The sequence below is a fragment of the Protopterus annectens genome, chromosome 10.part0 (assembly GCF_019279795.1).
Source record: "Protopterus annectens isolate FY-2018-M chromosome 10.part0, PAN1.0, whole genome shotgun sequence".
Classification (NCBI taxonomy): domain Eukaryota; kingdom Metazoa; phylum Chordata; order Ceratodontiformes; family Protopteridae; genus Protopterus; species Protopterus annectens.
In genome coordinates this window covers 83,959,525-83,985,698 of record NC_056744.1, presented here as the reverse complement: position 1 = coordinate 83,985,698, position 26,174 = coordinate 83,959,525, and positions in this window count along the sequence as shown.

Here is a 26,174-nt window from a genome sequence, read left to right as displayed (position 1 = left end):
GCTGTATTCATTGTTAATGAGCATCGGGGCTCATTGTAAACAGAGGAGGGTTGGTCACGATCAAGGACTTAATATTCCCGTATCACGCAGGACACTACTCTGCTACTGATGTTATAAGAATTTCTTGATGGTTTGACTTTCTTTGATACAGATTTATTTTGATAGACAGTGCAAGTCTGCATTTTATGTGTATTTATCATTTTTAACATTGTGATATACATAAAACATTTTAGGCCACCAGGTGATGATATTGGGTCACTTTAGTATGGAGTTAGTACTATGGCAGGAAATGTATTGACTAGTAACTCTGTACAAATATAGCTATTAAAACTGAGAATATGATGTATAAGGTATTCTAAGAGCATTTAATATGTTTGCTAGTTACAACGTCAAAATATTTGTTAAGTTTCATTTTAGTTTCTACTGCTTGTGCTGAGTAATACTAAAGGGCTTTCAGTCATGTTAGTGTATTTAAACTCATGAGTCTGCTCTTATCATTGATAAAATTAAGAGGCAAAACTTGAATCTGTTATGGGTTTGCTCCATAAACCAGTAATAAAAGTGGATTTATAACTTGAATCTGGGAATGGTGCTGTCTATTTGTGTGCCTCTTTACACACACACACACACACAAACACACACACACACACACACACACACACACACACACACACACACACACACACACACACAAGACACATTATATCATTGCAATTTAGGAAGCATTAGTGCATGTTCAAGTCTTTCTGCTGAAAACGCTTTCTCTCCAACAAATGGACTGATTTGTACATAGATACATTAAGATGATTTAACTCTTTGGCAGTTTGTAAACCTTGTCATGTAATAGTAAACTCACCTCAAGCATGCTTTGTCAAGGCACAATAATCCAGAAACTTTAAGCATTCTATGTATCTTTACCAAACCTAAAAATTCATTTGTATTTTATGAAAAGACTTCATGTTCTTGAATCTGAAATGTTATTAATGTATTAATTAGTTAATTTTATTTTCATTTATATAAATGTAAGATTGCCTATGTCATACATGATAAAGATGTTTCTTCTTTAAAAAAGGGGGTACTTATAGCGGTATGGAGAGATAGTCTCAAGGCTACTTATAGCAGTATGGAGAGATAGGTGTATCCCAGATGACTGAAGAATAAGAAATCTAGTGCCAGTGTACGAGAAAAAAGGGATATTAACAACTGTGGGCAGTATAGAGGTATTAAACTCCTGTCAAACGACATGAAAGTTCTGGAGAGGGTGATTGATCAATGAATATGCAGAGTTATAGAAAGAAAGATTGGAGATGATCCGTGTGGAGTCAGATCAGACTGCAGAACAGCTGTCTCACTGTATACATAATAAGGCCTTGTTAAGTTTAATTCTGGTAGCTGCCAAAAAAGCAATTATGAGAAAATGGAAATCAATGTCTAAACCAACTATATTTCAAGTAGTGAATACTGTAACAGAGATAAAAGAACAGGAAGTGGGATCTTCAGAAAAGGGTAGGAGTGATTTACATAGGAAAAATGGAAATTGTGGGAACAGTACATGCACAAAAATGTTTTGGAGGAGGAATATAGTTTGAGAAGGTAGGAAATGAACAATTTATATAATGTTGCTTTGATTATAAAGTATAGTATAGAACAGTATGTGTGGTGTACAGTATTTGTAAGTGTGAACTTGTTAATATGGTTTTATTACTTTTATGTAAGTTTGCCTATGTCACAAGTGATAATTCAGTAAAGGTGTTAAGAAACACTTCTGTTTTTGTTGAATGCCTTGTGAACTGAGTCATGCCAGAATAGGATGTCTGGAAGAGTATTCTGAACCAGTTAACAAATGTTTGAATAAAGAAATTACAGTAGCAAAAAACAATGACAGTTTTATTTTTCAGTGCCTCATGGGTGCCTCTTCCTATGGGAAAGAGCTCAAGAAAGTCCAGTTTAGTCAGTTTTAAGATAGAAACCAGGAATTTGCCAATGACTGGCACTTATGGCATTGATACTTTTGAGTATTTTAGTGTTATTGAATGTTCCAGCCCTAGAGAAGGAAAGTCTAGAAAAAAATAAATGAGCAATTTGAAGATAACTCAAGAATGTTTGCTGTTTTATGATTTAACTATTGCTGATTGCAGATAACTGAATTCACCTACAATTAACAAAAGCATTTGCAAACAAATGCATACGTATGCCTCTTGCCACCTGTCTATCTGCTTGTGTCTGTGCACATGATGACGACCCTAGTAAGAGTTTAAAGCCATACCGTCCATAGTCAGGGAGGACTGTGTGGTGATCATACAGCAGCAGATCCTTGATCTGGGTTGTAATAGCAAATTTCCAGTTGTCCAGCACTGTAGTAAGATTTGCACATCCCTTCATGTTCACCTTCTCAGCTGTTGGAGAAAAGAAAAGCAGAAACAATTAAGGCACCCGTTGTCTGTCTGAGCAGCAGAATAAGACATGACAGCAGACCTGAAAATGCATAAATCTCCCTGGAAAAGTTGTCCTGATAACAATACATTTGTAACTTTCATAAGAAAATCCACTGTATTCGATAAACAGGGAGATCACAGTAGATCAGGCCCTGCTCAAATGGCAGTTATCAGTTAAGGTGTTTATTTATTTAAATTGGTTAACCATGGTAGGTCACACTGATCTGGACAATTTTAAGCCTGCCAGGTATTTATTCCAAAAAAAAAAAACAAGAATAAAACAAGAGCAAATTGAAAAATGAATACATAAAAAGTTAATAAAGAAATGGAGAACATACACAAGTATAGAAGATATAACATCAGACATATTAACTACAAAGTGTTCTATGAATGGAACAAAACAGTATTGCAAATTATTATTATTGATAATGTTTACAGTCATGTTGCTATATTTACAGTAGACATACCAGTTAAATGGTGAAATTGGGCATGGAAATAAATGCATTTTGTTAGATATCAGTTTTGTAATATACTTCTTGCTTTTAGTTATATTGCATTTTCACTTCTTTACTACTACCAATAATATTTAACAGCACATTTGTTCCTGTAGCAGCTGTGTTTAAACCAAGTCATCAGTTATGTGAACTTTTGGCTCAGTTGGTTAATGGTTCTCCACTCAAGCCAAATAATTGTGTAATGGCTTTGTCACTGCAGCTTGTCCAAATAATATATTCCTGAATGAAACAAATACAGCTCTGCTGGTGTTATCATGCTTTCAGTGTTATGTATGACCCGGTCTGTAAACAGTGATCTCACCTGTGAAAAATCACAGCAGCACAGTATTAGGGCTACCTTTCTAAGTCTGGGTGACCCTGACCAGTGAAAGTCACAGTAATACAAGTGACATGAATGAGCATCCTAGGTTAACTGCCCTTCTTTAGGACAGGAAGACAGCATCTTACTAGCAGCTATTACCCGGCCTCAATCAAGTGTCAGTCCAGCTCTGTGCACCAGAATCAGAAATGGTGCTAGCAGTCATCAACACTTAAACACCCATCACTACAACACCAGTTAAAGTTAGTGCAGCTTGTTGCTTAGTGTAAATTCAGCTATATCTGGCCACATAGTAAAACTGCATGATGAGTCTTACTTAGAAATATTAAACTATTGTGTTGCCTGGGGAAGGGGCAGGTAAACAGTATGAAAGTAAATCACTGATGACATCATCGGGAAGAGGTACTACATGATTCTGAGATCAAAGGAGCAAAAAAAAAAAAAACAGGAACAAAGCACAGAAAAGAGGATCAGACTCTATGTTGTTCTATGATGAAAAGGTTGTTTGAGTTTATTCATATCTTGAACCATGGCTCTCAACTAATTTAGGGACAAATCTCAACAGAATCAGGGACAAATCCAGAAATAGTAAGGAATAATCAGGCACATTTTTAAAATATTAGTACTATTAACTTTTAACATTGATGGAATAAAAGAATGTGAATTAATATACATTTTCAGATGTAAAAGGTCTTTAAAGCTAATATTTTCATTATTTAGTAAGTGTGAAGGCACCTAATTTTCTCCAAAAGTCACCAGTTTTAGAAGGCATAAAGAGTGGCCGAGCTAAAATTTGTGTCAAATTCATGGACACCCCTGAAAAGCAGGGACAGTTTAGAGGTATGGCTTGAACTTATATGAAATGTGTGACCTCTTCTTCTGAAACAGAAGGCTAGTCTAGACATTTGGGATGTGCATAAGAATGTATATATGTCAGAACATCCATATAGAGAGCTTATTACTTCCTGAGGATCATTTCTTAATAAATTAGCCTTTAGTCCAGTCTGTCATCTGGAAAAGAGGGATTCCTGTGGTCAATAACATAGTCTGTCATGTAACTGCTTCAATCTAAATAAGGGGTCAGGCATACTTTAGGAGTCTTGATTGCAGAGATCAGAGTGCATGACCTCACCAAAATGTGTCTCCTGTGAGTGTAGTAAACTGGGTAATCACTTCTTTATGAGGAATTCTTGGTTCTCTTCTCCCCTCCAGACAAGATAAGTTTATTGCTATTTTAATGGAAGGAGCCATTAAGGGAAGAAATACCGTTCTGTCAGAAAAGCATTTACCAGAGAGGGTGGACGTGGATGTACCTACTGCATATCAGAAGGCTGATGAATAGCATTAGGTAGCCCAAGCAATATTCTGTTTAACTGGAAAGAGGGCACATTACATTTTTACATATGGCATCACATTACAGATGGAGACGTGGGTATCCTTTAAGACAAAATTCAGCATTAATCTGCCACTCCTTTGGTTTAGGAAGCAGGGCACACTTTAGTCTCAATAACAAAGAAGTGAAATTTTGTACTTTTACAACCTCCTGGTTCAGAAAGCAAGTACTTTAGATAGCAATATTGCTTTATCTCCAACCTCTGCCTATAGCCTCATGAGGTGTATATCAAAAGCACATTGCTTTCACTGGCAGGAATATTAAACAAAACTGAGAGCTGCTATTACATACAGGAAATACCTTTTGCCTTTATATCAATCTGTTATGTGCTGTTAGTGGGAAGAAACTATATGGCATGTTTCTAACAAGATGCACAATGAATATACATCAGTAGGATTGAGGCATTGCTGAAACATTGCTTTCACTCTGGTCCTGTTATAATGTGTAATTATTCTAGACACAGAAATTAAAAGTCAGTGAATCAGATGGAGTATTTGTTCAGCCTTTTACATACAACTGCAGTAAGACCACTAACCTTAGAAAAGAAAGATTAGGGCTTGCACATGATTAGGTGGTGATAACGCCATTTTTGGAGATGGAGCAGCTCCCCCTCCCCTTAGATTTACAACAAGCAAGATCATAACCAAATGAGGTGCCACACTTCTCAACTGTCCCAGATTTCACAGAAGATCCCTGATTTTGCTTCATATTTTTGCCATGTACCTCATAAACTTTTGATTTTCTGGTAAAGAGCTACAGACTGCAATGTGTACCAAATTTTATTTTAATAATTCCTTGTACCTGTACAATAGCAGCAGCTGTCTAAATGCAACGTTATGTCAAAAATATTGCTTTGCCATTATACTTTCTCTCTAACCCACCTCATCAACATTGTCTGCTACTTCAGAGTTACATTTCTACATCCTAGTTATTGCTTTTTACACACTGTCTTTACCAAGTTTACGAGTACCTGCTTTTTGCACACTGTTTTTATCAAGTTTATTAGTACCTGTTCATTTTTTTTTTTTATTTGTTACCTCTATTAGTTTTTCATAACCTAGAAATTGGTGATTTAATAATTGTCACTACTACCAGGAGATTTTTCCAATAGTTCTTGTTACTCTAGTTCATATCTGTTACACCTCTGGCAGGGCGAAACAATATGCTTCCGTGTTCCATAATCTCCTGGATTACAGCTCTAGCATGTTGGATTTGCCCAAAGAGACATCTTTTGCTACCTCATTGTGGTATAGAATTTGTGTAAACACATCCAGAAAAACAGTCTAAACATTCTGGATTTAGTCGCATCTTGGCAATTGGAATAGCTATCCTAGGTTCTATGATTAATTTATTCATCTAAATCTTTAACCCAGATTTTTTTTCACTTTGTCAACTACCCTACCATTCAAATCTCTAAGCGCTGTAAATATTTTGTTAACTAATCCCTTTGTCATTGGCTGGTGCCCTTACCTCCATCAACAGAGAAGACACAATAGGTGATGTTACCACCAGCAACTCATTTAGACCTAGAAGTCTTATGGTAATCAGCATCCCCCTCATATTCCAGTCTTAATGTGTTATTTAAAGCAAAATTCTTTTTAATGTGAAAACAGGTTTCCGACATGTTACCACGTCTCTGTTAATCCCAATAAAATAATTGGGTCTTTTTCTTTTTGAAGAACATCAAATTCCATTACACTACATCACAATTATTACTATTATCATTAGGCAAAAGCATACCCGTCCATAGTTTCAAATAATTGTAACTCAATAGTTGTTTTAAGTTTCCTATGCAGGAGCTCTAATTTCCTCCCATCACATGATCAAAAAGAGACTGCCTCCTTGTTGCTGCTTATTAAACAAATCATATAGAGTAGGAAGAGGCTCTAGGGCTGTTGGTCACACCTTGAACGGACCACCAGAACCACAGTGATGTGACAATGGGAGCAGCAATCAAAATGCTGAGGTGTATACTCCGAGCATAGACTCCAGAAGCAAATAGGTAATTCTTCCACTCTGTAGAGCACTGGTCAGACCACACCTTAAAACTTTGTGTAGTTCTGGGGGTCATGCAAGGAAAGGAGTATGAAGATGCTGAAAGGAGTCCAGATAAAACCTACAGGAAAATGATGTAAGATGAGGAACAAAGGATATTACCAGAGATTGCCAAAGTTAGAGTTTTGAATAAAGACTGAAAAAAAAACTAGGAAGACATGATATTTATGCAGAAGATCAAGTCAAGAAGATGTGAATGGATTATCGTGAACAAGAAAAGCAGAAGGGAGAAAGATGGGCCACAGGCAGCAACTTGTATGGACTAAATACTCCCTGGATTTCAAAAGGACTTCTTCACAGAGAGAGTAGTGGACCAATGTAATCTCTACTCAAATGGCTGATGAAGAAAAAATATGTAGTGGCATTGACGAGGACATAGGCTTATGAAAAAATGGTAAGGAAAACTGTATAAATGGAGGGAAGGTAGAATTAAATTCACTTAAAGGGCAAATACAAAGTCTTATTGTCTCCTTCTGACATGAAGCTAAAGCAATGCAATGTAATACAAACTCTAAAAAGAAGTAGGTCATATTTTCTAAAATGTGTGCACTGTTTATCAGCAAATGTCAATACTGCAAGTAGAATAATGTAACATAGGGATACATAGATAAGATGCTGAAAATCTACCTTGTTATAGTGTGAGAAACAGGGATGGACGCAGTATTCAGTCGTGCATGGAATGTAAGATCTTGCAAAAAGAACATGAACCTAGTATGAAGCCATGACTGTTTACCATTGCCTTCATATACCTAGAGAATACATCTGGTTGCAAGGAGATTTGCAAGTCAGTATGTCCCATACTAGCCCCAGAGTGTCTTAGCTGGGGAGGGCATAAATTAATTTAACAATCTACATAAATGAATAGCCAATCAGCACAGGGTAGGTAAGTATGAGAACTACAGAAATGGCATTACGAGTTTGTTGTTGTGTAACACAGAAGGTATTAATGTTATTAATTGTTAACGAGCTTTATTCTGCAATCTTGGGTTTGAATCCTCTTTTTATTCACTTGGAAGTAACTTAACAAAGATTCAGTAGAAGAACCTACACTGCATTTGACACAACTGTTTTCTACTGGGGTTTCTGAGGTAATTCTGTTAAAAACTATGTGATCTAGCTTACTAGCACATGTATCTATTTAAATATTGTACAGAACGCATGAGCCCTGTCTTTCAACTGTGGAGAGCTCAGTGCTGATTCAGGGAGTCTAATCGTAATCCTTAATCTTTACATTTTAAAATGCTTAAAGCTAAATACCAAACATAAATAGAAGTATAAACAGAAGATGCATAACTACAGACCCCTTGACAGGAAAAAGACAGGGCTGATTACTATTATTATTATTATTATTATTATTATTAGTATTATTATTATTTCACAAGTCATGGATCAATCAGAGCATGTCACCCTTCAATTAAGTTTCATTTTCAACATACACCAACTTCTGAAACCTAATAGCTTCTAGTTGTACTAAATGCAACATAAGTTCCTGTCAGCTGGTGAAAATTAAATTGGAGACAGCATTCCTTTAGGAAGTGCTTCGTATTGCTGCAGTTCCTTATAAATAACTTTAACTGTTGTTAATAAGACATTCTTACCTTCTGACCGATAATCCCATTCTGTGTGCTGTTGTCCAACCTTGGCGGCTGAACACACTGTCACAAACAGCAGTAACCCGAGTTTCTTCATTATCACCACCAATATTCTTCTCTGCCTGCTAATAGAGATAAAAATTATCCTTTTAACCATTCTCGTGTGATAAGAAAGCATGAAAGCATGCCTATCAAAGAATGAGTCTGAGTTACAGGCTGGTTTAAAACATAAGGCAAATAATTCAAGTGTCCTTGCACCCCCAAGAACTTCAGTACATGCACTCAATGGGTATTTTGAATTAAATTATCAAAATCAGAATAATCACCTCTTTCATAAAACAACTGACGTGACTTTCCTGGTGATAGTGATACAGAATATATTTTTATTAAAACTGAATTGAAAAGAATATTTTTTAAAATGGCACATTTTTCAAAATATTAATAGATTAACATATATATATATATATATATATATATATATATATATATATGTATATATATGTTGTTGCGTCTTTCAGCTTTTCCCGGTTAGGGGTCGCCACAGTGGAACTCCGGTCTGCTAATGATTGGCAGTAGATTTTTACGTGCCGAGTTGCCGGCCCTGACGCACAACCTTCAACGAAGGTACGCCCATTCACGCATGTCTCCACACAGAAGATGCTCTAGCTGAGAATCAAACAGGACAACATCTTACTGTGAGGCGACAACGCTATGGCAGCACCACCACCGCAGTCTACGTTTATAATATATATATATATATATATATATATATATATATATATATTTTTTTTTTCCCCCTCGAAAATATATTTTCTCTGTAAAAAAAAGTAGAGATGTATGTGTAGAAAATTCAAAATTAAGCAATTTAGACTAATGCTTTCATTAGACAGCAGTAATATTGTCCCTAGTGAAAACAGTATTTTTTTCACTTTTTTTTTTTTTTTTACATAAAATCATTTGTCTGATATGCGACCCTTACTTTCTCTTTGAAATCTGTGATAGGCTTGCAGGATTCACTGTTTGTGACTGTATGAGGAGCTCAACAATCCAAAAAGATATTGGAGTTGTGCCACTTCTGGACTGAGAAGAGTCGGTTGAGGATGGTTTGGGTAGCTGGTGAGACTGCTACCTTGACTCCTTCCATAAAAAAATTACTAAGCATATTTCACTGGAATTAGGTCCCAAGGTAGACCCAGGACACATTGAAAAGAGTATATCTCACAGCTGGCCTGGAAACACATAGGGCATCCCCGAGGGTAAGACAGAGACTATGGCTTGAGTGAGAGAAGTCTGCTCTTTTCTGTTCATCTTGCTATCACCCCAAATTTCACAAGGATAAGCAGTTTAGACAATGGATGGAGGGACATAAAACTGAGCCAGCTTATAAAACATAAAAAGTCTGCAACTTAGGTAAAAGACAAAATAAAAATCATTATCTTCTAGTTATTCCTTTGTTGTTGATGAGGAGTTTGGCTGTGACCTAAAGCATCAAGATACAACTAAACTCTGGCCACTTCTTTAACTATCAGCAATTTAGTTCAGCAATTTTGACAGCCCATGCAAAATAACATTACAAAAGGACATCCAGGAGCAGCATTAACTTGTTGTAGACCATAATTACAGCAACAGCTGCACCTATCTCATTACCAAATCATTATCAGCCTGCTATATTGACCGGAACCAGCCACTGCTATACAAGATGGTAGACTCAGTAACGCATACGTGTGGATGTTCATCAAGTCTCCTCATGTTTCTTTCTCTTGGAGTAAAATGTGTTATTACTTATTATAAGTAAATACTAGAGGAAATAAACAGCCAGGGTAAATGAGTTTTTAAATTTAAAGAGAACTGGATAACCTGAGTGGACAAATAAAATATCCCCCCATTAAACATACTGCAAAAGATGTTTCTGCAGTCTTAAAGCATTATGTTCAGTCTTATCTCCAATATAGCTTTTGCAGGTCAGATCAGAAAGTGTAGAAACTAACCCAGTTATTTATACCAAAAGGCTCTATTATGATTCACTGATTCATAAGTCAAAAAGCACACATTGTCAAAAATCCATTTCTTGGACTCCTTCTCTTTTAATAAAGTATCGGATATGTGGTGTGTTGTAGTCTCCACAATCCCTTATTTTAGTATTCTTATTCTGAGGTCACTCCATTTCTGAGTATGGACATCCACCATTTCATATTCTCTGTACATCTCCTATACCCTGTCCTGTCCATATCACACCTACTAATAGGAAAAAACAACTGGCACAACTCACTGCCTTCCTCTTTTTTTTTAACACACCTTTATTGAGTTATCACTTGTGACAGGCAATTTTACATTTATACAAAAAGAATCAAACTGTATTAACAAATTAACATTAACCAACATTATACTTCACATATATTGCTATATATTATATAACTTAAACAACATTACATAAATTATTCAATTCCTGCCCCTTTTTTAAACAAGAAACATTTAAGAATAGGGGTGCACAGCTGAAAGAAGCCACATGCACAGAACTCTAATTCCTTCCCATCGCGAACTGTTGATGTAAAAATCAACACTGCCAAAACACTTTGCTTATCTCCCTGCGTGTCTCTAAGTTACAGAAATGGATGACAGAGAACTGACAGAATATGACCATAGCATCATTATTACCCTCTAAACTGCATCTTATACGTCTAACTCTTTTCCCACCTCACTAAGGGACAATTACTTCCAGTAAATATGTACCTAACCCTTTTACTAACCTAGCTTTCTAATCTCATTTTCAGTGCAATCTTTGCACTAACATTGAAAATATCTGCTTCTGTGTTTGTGAATATGACTGTGTTAAATAACTGTGCCTGAATATTGTATCGCTCTAATGTTTTTTGTTAACTTGTTACTTTTGTACCAGTTTATAAATACAGATGACTTATCAGTAACTGTTAATTTCTGTCTGCTTCCTCATCAGGTTTGGCCTAACATTGGTCGATTTTTGATCAGTAGTTAATGCGACGGTGGTACGGCGGTAGCGTTGTTACCTCACAGCAAGAGGTTCTCCCGTTCGATTCTCGGCTTGGCTTGGGAGTGCCTTCTGTGTGGAGTCTGCATGTCCTCCACGCAGTTGGGTAGCGTTCGAAAGACATGTGTGCGTAAATGGTCAAGCCTTCGTTGAAGGATGGGCGTCGAGCTGACACCTCAGCATTTCGTAAATATCTACTGCCAATCATTAGCGGACAGGAGTTCCACTGTGGCGACCCCTTACCGGGAAAAAGCCAAAAGACAAACAACAACAACAACAACTCTACCATGGTAAAATTAATTAATTAAATAAATTAATTGACTAGCGAGCCTTGCCAAATTATAGTTCATAAGCTCCAGTTTAATTTATTTATAAGTCCTATACTCAAGGAAAGCAGAAGGGATCACAATGACAGGGTTCTTGTTGATTCATCAAAGGCAGTTCTGACCCATGTAAAAGGATCAAATTATGTTCGCCAAAACTACTTTCGTTGACAGTGGAGTTTGCCTCTCTCATTACCTCTGAGTTGATAAATATATGTTTGGGGAATAAAGGGGTGCAGGAGGTTTGACCCCTGCGAAAAAAGGTTACTCCATGGAAATGAAGGGGTAGACATTAAAGAGGTTAGTGATGACTCTACAAGTGAAATTACTTAGAATCCCACTACCACAAAGAGGTCAAGCAGAAAGCCTCTTTCAGCAAGTATAAAACAAAGCTTTTTTGTAGGCAGAAGCCCCCATCCACCACCTATGTGGAGGAAGATTATCCATACTTCTCTAACTTATAAATGCTAACCAAAAGGTCAAGTAACACTGAGGTAAAGGGCAGACTCCAGATTTGCTGACAGAGGTGTTCATCCTTACTTGTTTGCAGGTTTTAGGATGTGCAGTGTTGCAGTGTTGCTTATCAAACAACTGTCATATTTCCCATTAAAGAAGGAGGGTAGATCTGTGACTTTTAACATGAAGATGTCAAGCAATGGCTGTCAGATCAAAGGATGGTGAACCTTCAGAAGTTAACAGTGTAATTGGACAAAGCCCAGATAAAACAAAGAGCTGGTTGGTTATTCTGTTTTAGCTCTTGATGGATAGAGGACTTAACCTAGAGAGAGTTGCCAGTAGTATTTGTTATTACACAGGTAAATGGATCTACAATAGACTGAGTTCATCCATGACTTAAACTATAGGCAATATAACATTTCAGAGAGAAAATTAATATATTGCAAGCATAGCCACCGCACCAAGGAGCTGTCTACAGCCCTAAACTGCTGATAGTTTATGGGATGTAGACCTGAGTCAAGAGTACCATCCTCCTACTTGACACTGCTGTAGAGAAATGAGACTGGGGGAATATTGTCACTTGTCTAGAAGTAGCAAAGGAATGCGGTTAAGACTCTGACTTAAGGATGAGTATGAGGGGGGTTCATGTGGGCACATGCATACACCAGGGAGTCTAAAGGACAATGACATCCTACATACACCTGCTCTACCTACAGTGTATTTTAATCCTTACAAATGATATTTACACTACGACATATAAGTAAAACATGATTTTACATTTACATCACATTTACTTAAGGGAGGGAAGGAAGAGAAAAAAGACCATTCTAGTCTACCTTTCTAAGCGATTTAACATGCTAGCTCTACTTCATTTTGTTCTCACATACCCTTGTTCCACTTTTCTTATTCCATCTTAAATGTCTCTGTAAATTCTTTCTTTGTTGCTCATTCTGGTAGTCTGTGCTATAGGTTCCCATGCCTCTCTGAAAAAAAAAAACTTTTGGAGAGCAAAGGAGTAGTTTGTTCCCAAAATCTGCTGCATGTCTCTCCCCCTTATATCTTCCCTGTTCATAATGACCCCTGCACATCTCTCTTACATGGTCTTGTGCACTTCTAGTCTCAAGTAAGAAAAGCTGTCTTTTCCTTCCCATCTCTCCCATGGATTTTTGTAGTAACTTTCCAATGGATTCCTTCCAGCAGCCTGATGTCCTTTTCCTTATAGAGCCTCCAAGGCTACATGAAGTATTCAAACTGTGGTCTGGCCAAGGCCCTGTGGAGTAAAAACATTAACTCTTTACTTGAGGAACTTATCCTCCTAGAGGAGAGACCAGCTGCTGCCACTGCCTCTCATTCTGCTCCTAGTGGCCCAATCTAGGGTGATCCCAGATCCTATTCTTGCGCTGATGACATACTTCCCCCCCCCCCCCCATACTTCACATTAGGGTCATTGTAGTCTGAGTGCAGTACCTCTCATTTATTTGCACTAAAGCCACAGCTGCCACCTTTCTGCCTTTTACTTGTTTCTTTACCCTGCTCCTTTATTCTCTCCTCCTGTCTCTTATCCTCACCTCTTGCTGTGTCTGGCAAACAATACAAGGTATCAATCTGCCAGCACTCCACTTTGTCTTAACTGCCCATAGGTTCATAGGTGTGTACTAGGCTAATGGCCCTGGAGCCTATATAAACCTAACCCAAGAAGATTCCCTGGCATCATGCCACCCAAAGTTACTTCCCAGTGCCTCTGTCAAGCAAGGCCATTGAAGTGAGCCTGGGATGAACTTCCTATTGCCCATCCTTTCTTCAAGATTTCACTTAAAAGTGGCCCATGAAGTTCTCTCCTTGATGTGAATGGGAAGTTTGTTCCAGAGTATGGGAAGTCTCTGGGTTAGGGACCTGTCCCTCCAGCATGTTCTGTTTATTGTGGTAATGAGGTTTAGATCCCTGGAGCATATAACACGGAGGGATTGGGATTTCTTTAGGTGTAGCACATCTAGCAGCTCTGGGTCAGACAGAGCTTTGTGGGTCAAGCAGAGATCTCCTCTAATTAGGCAATAAGAGACAGAGTATAGCTGGAGTTTTTTTGAGTCTGTCCATATAGGGCATGTGTCTAAAACCTAAGATCCTCTTAATTAGGTATTTTTGTGGCCTTTCCAGTTGTTGCAGGTGTCTACTGAGGTACATACCAAATGAGGCATTGTATTCTATAATAGGTCAAATGAGGGATGAGCAGAGAGGGATTATGACCTCTTTCTTCCTGGATGAGAAACCTATTGTGATGAGATGGGCCACATAGAAGGACTTTCTGACTACAGTGGCAATGTGGTTATCAAAGGAGAGGTTGCTGTCAACCTGTGTCCCCAGGTCTCTTATCACACCTTCAGTGTTTATTGGACTACTGCCTATGTGGTAGTTCATGGGCACCGAATTTTTCCAAAAGGGAATGACAGTGCACTTTTTGGCATTGAGCTTAAGGCCATGGTTCTCCCACCAGTCATTGGTGTCAGTGAGGCCTTTCTGTAGAATGCCTACATCAGTTGGAGAATCAATAATGGCTCCTAGTTTGCAATCATCTGTGAACTTGGACAGCTAGGGTCCCTTTGTGTTGGCTTGAACTTCAGAGAAGTAGATGCCAAACAGGGGAGGACCTAGGACCGATCCCTGTGGGACACCACTTTCAGCTGGTCAGTAGTCAGATTTGGAGTCCGCTACTTTCACAGTATGGGTTATATCAGTGAGCCAGTTGACAACCCATCTTATGACATAGGGGTTTATGCCTAGTTTAGTGAGTCTATCTATGATTCCTGAGTGATGGATGGTGTTGAAGGCCTTTGCAAGATCTAGGTAGGCTGTGTGAACTACCTTGCCCTCATCCACAGCTCTGGTGACAGACTCGAAGAAGTCTGTCAGGTTCAGCAGGCATGATCTACCTTTCACAAACCCAAACTGCATGGAGTCCAGAGTTTGGAGATTCCCTGTGTCCTTATTTATGAGGTCCATGATGATGCACTCCATAGCCTTACATATCAGACTCATCAGGCTAATGGGGCGGTAGTTCCCAAGCGTCTGTAGTCACTCCCCCTTTTTGGAGTGGGATGACCATAGAGGTGTGCCATTCGGTAGGAACAAAGCCTGAAATGAGGCTGTGATTGAACAGGGTACTCAGGTGTGGTGCCAGTTCACTTTGTAATTCATGTAGAACACAGCCAGGGATATTATCAGGTCCCATGAAAGCTGTATTCTTGGCTTTGGACAGTGCATTCTTCAACTGTGTAGCCATGATAATAGGGACTTGGCATTCCTCAGGTATTGTTATAGGCCCTTTAGGGTGTGAAAGGGGGGTAAAGTTCGCACTGAACCAGTTGGCCAATATGTTGGCAATATCAGTTGGTTCTGTATATGTATTGCCATTGTGCTGTAACTCACAGCAGATCTGAGTATTGCCATGTAGATTCTTGACATAAATATAGAGTGCCTTGTGGTTGTCTTTAGAATCTGCAGCAATTTTGTTTTCAAAGCTAGCTTTAGAGGATTTGATGATGGATCTCAGTTTTTTGCTGAGGCTGACAAGGGAGTTTTTCCAGTCTTGGGACTTCACCCTTTTCTGCAACAGTTTTTTCTTTCTGTTGTATAGTTTGTTTATGGTGGGGGACCACCAGATTGGCTTCCTTTTTTTTTGGAGGAGAGCATCTTGGTTCTGTTTGGTATGGCCCGTTCCATGCACTTGTGTATGTGCTCATACAGTGCATTGGTGTAGAATTCAGTCATGCACCTATTTTTCATTTGCATGGGTGTTGTGAAGTTAGCCAGCTCTGTTTTTAGAAGTCCAAAATTGGCTTTGGAGAAGTTTTTTACAGTGGTTTCCTTTGGGGGGGGGGGGTGAGAGTGGGATGTGGATATCCATGGTGATTAGCTTGTGGTCAGATATAACCAGTGAGGAGTTGATTACAGGTGTAGAGCAATGGTCACCCATGTTAGTAATGACCAGGTCAAGGATGTTTCTACCCCCGGTGGGGGTAAGAATGAGTTGGTCCAGGGTGTTGTAATTAAAGAATTCCAGAAAACATTGAGCAAGTGTGTTGGTACATGAGTAATTTTCCCAGTTAATGGAGGGGTAGTTAAAGTCTCCCAGTATGAGTATTGGGTTGTACCCTAATATTTTCCAGTGTGTTTAGGAATGTGGAGTGAGTGTCTTGGGACATGGTGGGGGATCTATAGTAGGCTACAACCTGGATTGCTGTTTTAGCCAGTGTTAGTTGTACCTGAAGCATCTGTGATGTGTTATGTTGGGCTACTAGTCTGGAGGTGTGCATATCCTTTATAAATATGGAGACACCACCACCTTTAGTGCTTTGGTCCAGGTTTAGGCACTGAAAGGTGTGGTATGAATTATAGCCTGGTAGTGCTGGGGTGCTCTCTGGAGCCTTGAACCAGGTCTCGGTCACTGCACAGATGTTGATGTTCTCCATTTTAAGGAGTGCTTCGAGTGAGTGAATTTTGAGATTTAGACTTCTAGCGTTGAGTAGCATTACCCTCAAATTTTGTTTGCTTGTAGCTGTTATGGTGGTAATTTTGTCTTCAGGACATTTCCTAAAAAAGGCACTATAGGGATGGCAAGAGCCTCGGCCAGTATCCGGAATTCCTGGGGTGACAGGTGCAGGCCATCTCTGGTGAAGCATCGAGGTCTGTCGATCATGTCATCCCAGGCAGACAGATACTGGATCCCCTTAGAATGACACCAGAAACTTAGCCAATTGTTGAAGTCAATTATATACTGCTTGTACTGTGGTATCATTCTGGGTGGCGGTAGGATACTACTCAGAGCTAGGGTCATAACTTCCTGGACTACAAGATCTGAGAGCTCCTCTATGTCTCTTTTCATCTAGTCCAGGGAGGCACATCTCAGGTCATTCACACCAACATGGACAATAACAGAGTCATATTTGTACCTGTTGTGGAGTGACCTAAGTGTGTGCATTATGTGGCGGATCCTGGCACCCGACAGGCAGCTGATTGTAAATTTTCTCCTTATTCAACCTAGTGAGTGGGACATCAGTGTGCCTTACTATTGAGTCACCTATGAATAGTGTATTGGGCAAGTTGTTTTGCCTTATGGGCTTTGGTTGAGTGGCACACTGTTTATGTGAGCTATGTGTTTCATGGTTTGTGATGGGATGTGGTGTTTGTTTGCATTTCTGCTTCAGAAGTCTATGTTGTTTAGGTAGATTTTTACTGAGAGCCTCCACAAAAGTAGGTGTGTGTTTTGTGTTACTATGTGAGGGTTGTGGTGGTGTATGTTCTGGAGGGCTATGTGTTGAATGTGGTGTGGTGCAGGTGCTAACCTTCTCCTCTTGACTGGCTAATCCACTCTTGGCCGGAGAGTGCTTGGCTTCCAATTTGGCTATATATGTGCATCTCCCACAAGTCATAGTGTTGGGAGGTAAGAGGAGGGGGTTGTCTGTGTACATGAGACAGTTGCTACATTGCCTCAGGATGCCCAAGTTCTCCAGGTTGACAGGAGAAAGCACAGGGAACTGACCTTTAGACATGCCTGGATATGAGCTCAATATATTACGTACTGAGGCCTTTTACAGGAAAAATGTCACTCATAGTCTCTGAGTCTGTACAGAGCACTGCCAAACACTAGAGGGGAAAATAATACGTATACCCTGAAAATTTAAAGCTGAAGTGTTTAGGCAGATATTCTAAAGTAAGGAAGAAATCAAGCAGTACTTAGTGAAAACAAAGAATTAGCTTGTCAAGAATGATAAGAGGGGAGTCGTGTGAATGGCTACTGCCTGCCTATACTAATGCTGGTCTCAGCACAGCTTCACTCTGTTGGGATACAATACTCCTTTGCTTCTTCTCTCACCAGAAGCAAAATGTTAGCGCCAATCCCAAGAAGAGAAACAGGCCATGGCCTGTTTGGTGATCCACAATCTTGTCCCAGATGATGCAAGGGTCTGCAGGATTGTAGCCTTTTTCTGATAGATGCCTCGAATAGCAACCAGACCAACCAGGTACATTAAGCACAGACACTCACTTTCCAACCAGAAAGAGTCAGGAGTCAATGCACTCTGCTCCTACTCTCACCAGGATCAGAATATAAGCACAGATTCCAAACTGTCACCTATAAAGCAGTTATTAAGCTTTCTGGTGATCAGCAGTGTACCCCTGTCCCATTCTTCCTTTGGTGCTCTGCCTCCTGTCTAACTTCACATCAGATGCCCATCTCTCCTTTCTGTGTCATTTCTGAGCATTCTGCACCCAGGTACCTCTGTTCTTTACTGTCTCTTGCCAATGCTTCATGTTTCAGTGATAATAGCAATGTACACCACCCCTCATCTGCATCACTGCTCACCGCTCCCTTATCTTCCTGCCTAGATGCCTTGCACTGCAAAGTATACCTATTCGGCCACAGTCCAAGTCAACTTTCTTTGTTTCTCAGCTATGTTCTGCAGTTCTTTTTACTTTCTATCCGCCCACTTTGGGATGCATTCACAAACAACCTGACTGATTTTGCCAAATTGCCACTCCCCCACCTTCTGCTTCTTTCACTCACTCTCCCTTTGTATCTTAACTGAAAGGTATAATCATTTAGATGGGCCTTTCCATCTCAATAGCAAGCAACATTGTCCATTCAGGTCTAAGATATAGCCTGTCCTTTTAACAGATCTGGTCTCTAGCTAGGTCTCCCCTATCCTCTACCAGTCCTAAGCCTCTCTCTATTCTCTAATACTGAAGGCACTCATTACAGTCTTTAATCCTCTTTCTCTTTTCTGTGTGCTGGCTGATGATATAGGTAACATTTCGGAGAATGCTACCTCCAACCCCTTCTACTGTCATCTCTCTCTGCCAACTCTCTGGCCCAGCTTGCTGACATCTTAGCTGCTCCTCTAACAGATCACTGTACCTACATACAGCTAATCATGCATTCCCCATCCCCCTTGGTGATCACTCAGCTTGTGTCCTCCATGTTTTACTCAATCTAAGGCTTAAGATCACTTGCACAGAAATCTGGTCTCCCCTTTCTCACTTGCTTAGATTCTTGACCCTCCCTGTGGTTGAGTCTCCAGTTCTCAAATACCCTTTCACTTTCCCCATACTAGGTTAATTTCCCATGCTGCTACCCTCTTCTTTATGTAACATTTCCAACTCCACTTCAAGTATTCTCAGTATTTCTCACTTTCTGTAATGGTGGCTCCTGCGTCACAAATAGTCTCTTCCCCAACCCTCCTATGTTCTTGCTAAAAACATCTCTACTGTTCTGTTTCTTTTGACATCAGCCTCTCCCACCAGACCAAGTATTCCTTTATGCCACTTTTTTCCTGCCCCCCCCCCCCCCATTATCACTTGTCTTTACTTTACCTGTTTTACCCTGGCTTCCTTATCCTTGCCCTCTCTTTCATGACCACATCTTCTACTTTCTCCCTTCTTCTCTTCAATTTACTGTGTACATGTAGATAGCTATTTCTTTGCTTCCTTGGCATTTCTGAGCTATTCAGCTTCCTTGGTGCACACCCTGTTGTTTGCATAAAGTTTTACAATCTTTTTTCAAAATGTGTCTCCTGGCTCTAACATGACACTAATCATCACATTTCTCAGAAAAAGCTCATATTGCAAGGTTCATAGGTTAGCCAGGCACTTCAAACAAACATATATAGCCTAGCCGCACATAAGCTGAAAACCACGACGAATACCATTTGGGCGACACCAAATGCTCTGAAATGTGAAATGTCGCAAGTGCAAATGGAAATCACTGTAGGGAATATTTTCCCTTTTAACTCAATATAGTGCAATCTTGGAGTTGGAATATTTAAGTAGCGGGGAGGGGGTGGCACAGCCCCCCACACTGCAGTGTTTAGGTAAATTGTTTTTCTTTTTTAATTTTTTTATTATATGTTTGATGTTTTGAACACCGCTCTTATGGTGTCGATCATATGAGAGTCGATGTTTAAAACTTTCGCACATATAATATAGACCCTATATATATATATATATATATATATATATATATATATATATATAGATAAAATTCATAAATGGGTGTCAGTAATTCAGTTGATAGAATTTCTGACTGAATGACAGGATGGTCAAATGGCTACTTTTCGTAAGAGAGATGGAGCAAGATCATACTTCCATAGGTAGTAGGATATTCCCTCTGTCTCCACTGTTGTACGATTTTGGAGTTGGTATATTTAAGTAGTACAAGTATAGGTGAGAGGCTTATACCTCTGCAAAAAACATTTTTTAAGTTGTTGCATTCAACATGTTTGTCATTCGACAGGAAATACTGTTGACTAATTCATCAAATTTCATATATAATTATATGAGCATACAAGGAATAATCTCTGAAGAGATTGTTCAAAACAGAAAACACTGAAGAACTCATCAGAGATTACCAGCATCACCTAGTAAATCAAATAAAAAAAAAAGCAATTGCAAATGAAAACCAACATGTTACAGTTGTCATTACAGATCACTATACCTACATTATAGCTAATCATGCCTCCACATCCCCCCTCCTGACATGAGGGTTCTGTTCCCACATTCCCAGAAATTAAATATACTAACTTCAGGGCCACACAGCCTTGTAGAAAGGACAAAACCCTCTGAATTATGTAATGGTCAATCTGCTAAAGTTCAGCCATTATCTAATTCAACCAACTAAACAATCTACAGACTTAACCAAACTTTTAGCACATGACAAAACGCATGCAGTGCTGAATCATACAACACCCATATTTTATATATATATATATATATATATATATATATATATATATATATATATATATATATATATATATATAAATCATACAGCTATTCATTTTTCTGGGGACACACAGTTGTTTTGCTTTGTAGTGTTAATCATGATTGAAAGAAAGAATATGAGGCTGGAATTTCAAGCAACCTTTTATTGCTGGCTGACCAGAAGACGTGAATGGCAGAAGAGTCCCTGATGTTAATTTATTCTTAGTTTCACAAAAAAGCAACTAACTAAATTATAAGAAAAAGGAAATAGACTATTGCAGTATTTAAAAGATGGCAGCACAAACCATAGAATGTCACTGGAAAAAGTTTTTGACAGTGTTTATGAAAGTAAGCAGTGAGTCAAACAATGCCATTCTTAATGAAAGGACAAAAAAGCCTGAAGGAGAAGGAGGATGATGAAAAGAATGCCATATTTTCGGGGCATACAGTGCACTGTGGGAAAAAGGAACTGACACTACATTAGGCTGGCCACTACCATCAGGCTACAGTGGGTCAGAACTTGGAAATAATAGTGGGGTTGATGGTGATGCTGATGCCAAATGACCACCTCGGGTACTGGAGGAGCATTAGTAATTTATGAAATGTCAAGATAATATAAAATATGTTTTTCTGCTTTTGCCTATTTTAGTCCTTTAAGTTCATACATACCTGTCAATTAACCAGAATGTTGTAGACTATGCAGATTTTTGCCTCAAAATTTTGGCCTGTTCCTCATAAAATGTTTTTTTTTCTTCTGGAAAATCACTGAGGATTGAATTCAGTAAATAATAATGTATGTTTGAATTTGTTGACTTCATATCCTTCAGAAAATGCATGCAAACACAAAAGCTGTCATTCTAGCACACTTTTAAGTTCATAAGAGCAATGTTTAAAATTTGTCCTGATTTTGGGCTTTTGTACCCTCATTATTTTGGGGTTTGTCCAGGTTTCTTGTAGTTAGAGATAGAGAGGTATGAGTTTATATGTGGGATAATTCCAGAAACAAGGAAAGGAGGTGTTAGGAGATGGAAGCATGGAGATGAAGGGAAGCATTAGCAAGTGTTTTGCACTGGCTGTCTATTACAAATGCTAATTCCAACACTGCAAGTTCCTAAGTATTGAACCAATGTTCTGCAGGCAGCAATGCCCAACAGAATGGGCACTGCAGAGAAATAATGGACTGCCCACTGTCTTCATGAATCCCAGTGCTCCCCCCTCACCCCATGGAAGGCCCATTATTTCCATGCAACTCCCATCTTGGAGGATATAATTATGGTTTGAAAAATGACCTATCTGTGGATATATTTCTGATGTTTTTGAAGTGTTTGGTATTAAAATAAATGTTACATACAAAATTTTAAAGTAAAATAGTTCCTGTATGACAGCTCTTTAAACACAGATTGTATTTCAACAGATGGAATTACGACATTTTAGTTTCTACCACAGTCCTTTAAATACAGGTTGTATTTCAACTAACAGAATTCTGACATTTTACATATACATGCAGTGCCACCTCCCTGCCACTTAACTCACACAGGCATATAGCAACACACACACACACACACACACACACACACACACACACACACACACACACACACACACACTTACATTTAAAACAGTATCACTTACACTGCGGAGAAAGTGCTGTGTGAGGAGCTAACTAAACAAAGGTATTTTGCAACATGAATCCCGGACAGAAGAAAACTGGAATTACTTTGATTAACTGGGACAAATGCAGTGTACATCCCCTAGCCAGATGTATGGCATAAATGAAGACAAAAGGCTTGGTAACGAAATAATTTAAATAAAAGCAGCTAAATGTTAGGATTTTATTGTACAGTATCATATAATAACTTATTACAATTATATTTCCTTGTTAACATTTAATAGCATGCAGATGAAACAGGTATGCGTACACATTTGCTTAACAGTTAAGTTAGTCCAAGCATATTTACAGAGAATGTCACTAGACTTATAGATAAGTTTATTATAGTAAAACAAGGAACCATAATCACGTATTTCTTCCCCTTGCCTAAAACTCAAGACAAGGCAAGCATACTTTCCTTTTTGCATCATAGGCTGTTGCCCTGAGAATCTCTGACACGTGGAAAACTCGGCTGAAGAGAAGCTAACAAAATCTATAAAGCAGGCCAGCTGTTTACAACCAAATGACTTCACTAATTTAAAACAAAAAAAACATTGAAAAGTTTCTTATCTTAGCTACAAACCTGCAATTTGATGTTTTAAAACTTAATATAACATACAACTATTATAACATTAATTACACACACACTACTAACACCTGCAAATAAATAAATAGAACCGTCTCAACAAAATATTAACTGAAAATACTCCAAAAAATACAAAACACACAACTTTAATCAAAAAGTAAGGGAGTTTCACGCAACTACATTAGGATACCAGGCAAACACTAAGCAGCAAAGATATATTTATAGGAGAACTAAGGTAATGATTACGGTATAGAACATGTATAAAACTTTTTATACAGCACTGCTTTCCCATATGAAAATCATAACAGTTTCACCTGAGTTCAACATTGCTGTTAAAAAATTTGCTTATACAGGAAAACCGCAACTGCAGAGAACAGTTCTGTTTTAATTAAGGCCTGCATTTAATCATCAAAACAGTAGGAAAAAGCCTAGAGAGGCTAAATGACTTGATATGGGTCATGGATTGGGTAAGCAGCCTCCTAGTAAACTTGAAACTGATTTCATGGTCCACCACCTTTCTTTTTACTACATGAATGAACTGTCTCTTGATTCAAAATAACCAAAGATTCTTAATGCAGCAAAATACCTGTGTAGACTGCAGCTGTAATGTAGGAGTCTGGTCTGGTTACATGACACGGTAAGCAAGTGGAAGTTATGTAAATTAAATCCAGATTTTTACAAAAAATGATTTACTTATAACTTAGTGCCTTAATACACTAAATAGCATGATTATTTTAACTCACTGAAGTAAAAGCTATGCAAAGGGGATATGAAAACATACACACTGCAGTGATTGTATATGATTTACAGCTTCTCATTTATGACAGTCACTTTAAGTTAAAGTTTTTAAGTTTTCTTAGAATATGAACAGTCAGATTTAATATCTTCTAACAAGAACATATTTCTCCTCCTGGAATATTTTAGAATGCTACTTGCATAGTTAATCATTAATAAATTAACCGTGAATACCCCCATATTGTTAAGTCCTGCAGGGAGCTATATCAAGTGGGACAAGAACGATTTTTAAGTCCTACCTGCTGAGCTGTGCAGTTTTATCCCTGGTAATCCTTAAGAGTAATGCTGCTGTGAGATCCTCTGTGTGTCTGTCTCTTTTTATCTTGGCCTCTCAATGTGTGCCTCCCCAACTTTCTTCCCACCCACTTAATTCTTTAACAAAAACATAATATCCGTACTACCAACTAGCCAGAGAAAACACATTCCAGAAACATTCAGAGCTTTTGCTGTGTTGGCTTGTCACATGATTTCTTGAAGTTTATTAAGTGTATCCCTTACTCCATGGCCAAATAAAAGTACTTAATACTTATTCCATACTGGCCTAATAAAGATCGCAGTTGGTCAACAGTAAATGTTTGTTTCTTTTCTTTCTTTTTCTTTTATTTTTTCGTTAAATGGTTATGTTTAGCATGTTAGAATTTTTCTGAGCTGCTTTAAACTTAACGAAGCTTTACAAATATTATATACACAATGACTGGAGAAACTGTACCATGCTTTTTATTATTCACCTTACATGTTTTTACAAGCTTCAGAAAATGCTCAGTTTTAAAAGACAGACATTTAGCAACATACGAGCATGACTGTTAAAGCAGCTGCAACTTCACTGACGGCTATTTATCTGAATATATTCGCACAAGGATCTGTGAACTGTTTTTACTTTTCAGGAAATTATGTTCCAGCACATATTTAAAGGAAATTAAATTGAAAATAGATTCCAGACAAACAAAATAAAAGTGATTCATTTCCAAATCAGGGTGACTAATATTATGCAGTGTTGCTGTACTATGGCTGAGAAGGAATGCTTACCCTTTTCAGTATGACACCAATCCTTGACTAGTAATGAACATTTAATATTATGCTTTTTACTTATTTTTTTGAAGTTATTGTCATACTAGTTTCCCCAGGCTTCCAAGGTTCTGGTCCTTCTGGTACCACAGTGTGCTTGCCCTTGATCCATCTTTTTCTTGTTGCTTGCTCCTCATCATACATTGTCCACAGACAGAGAACAGTTAGGAAAAAGAAAGGGCATTATTAACAATGCAGAGAGGCAACTTATCCATGAAAAGCTGTTGACTAGTAGAAGAAATTCCGCTCCTTCTGTTATGGCAATATCAGGGTCACTGGGTGAAAAGCTTATGAGGTACTGAGGACAAGAGGTGGATTCTCGCATGCAGATGAGTAGGTTGCCACACTGTATGAGGTCTCACACTAAATCAGCAAACTGAGAGAGACAGAGAGGCACTAAGACTGAGAGAGAGAGATCCATAAAAAGCCTCCATACACACACACACACACACACACACACACACACACACACACACACACACACACACACACACACACACACACACACACACACACGCGCACACATATATATATATATATATATATATATATATATATATATATATATATATATATATATATGCTTTAACAATCTTTATTGAACCATTCATACACTAGACTATACAAAATTATTTAAAAACAAAAGGTACCCAAACTATCACATCAGATCTATTAACTAAAAAAAGCAAAGAAAAGATAGACCAGCCTGTGACATGCATACATGAGCATTGCTGACAAGATCTTATCATACTTTAACACTAGGATATGACAATTGCAGAACAGAGTTTTGACAACAAAACATCATTGTTCTGGGAATATTCAACTTATTGTGAAGAGATGAGTCTGTATAATGCATTGCCAAGTTTTATCGAAAGGGCATCTGTAATTTTTAACTTAGATCTTCCAAGAACTAGTCATCGCCAGGCAGGCATATCTGCAGACATAAAACTTACCATAACTTGACTTGCTAGTCCTGTCAGTATGTCATACATCCCCCAGTGGCACAGAGCACAGTACTGTTTACAGTACCTAGTAGATACAGTTCGTCAGAAAAGTCCTGAGGGACCCTTGAAGTTTCAAAAGGGCTTCCTTCTAGAATGCCTGCTGAAACTACATCCATTGGTCCATGTAGTCAAGGAGTTGCAGAGGCACAGAAGTTACAGCAAAGATGCGCTTGTCCACTTCAACACTTGTGACTGTATAACACGATTGAGCTCAACAACTGTAGTTTGGCTTC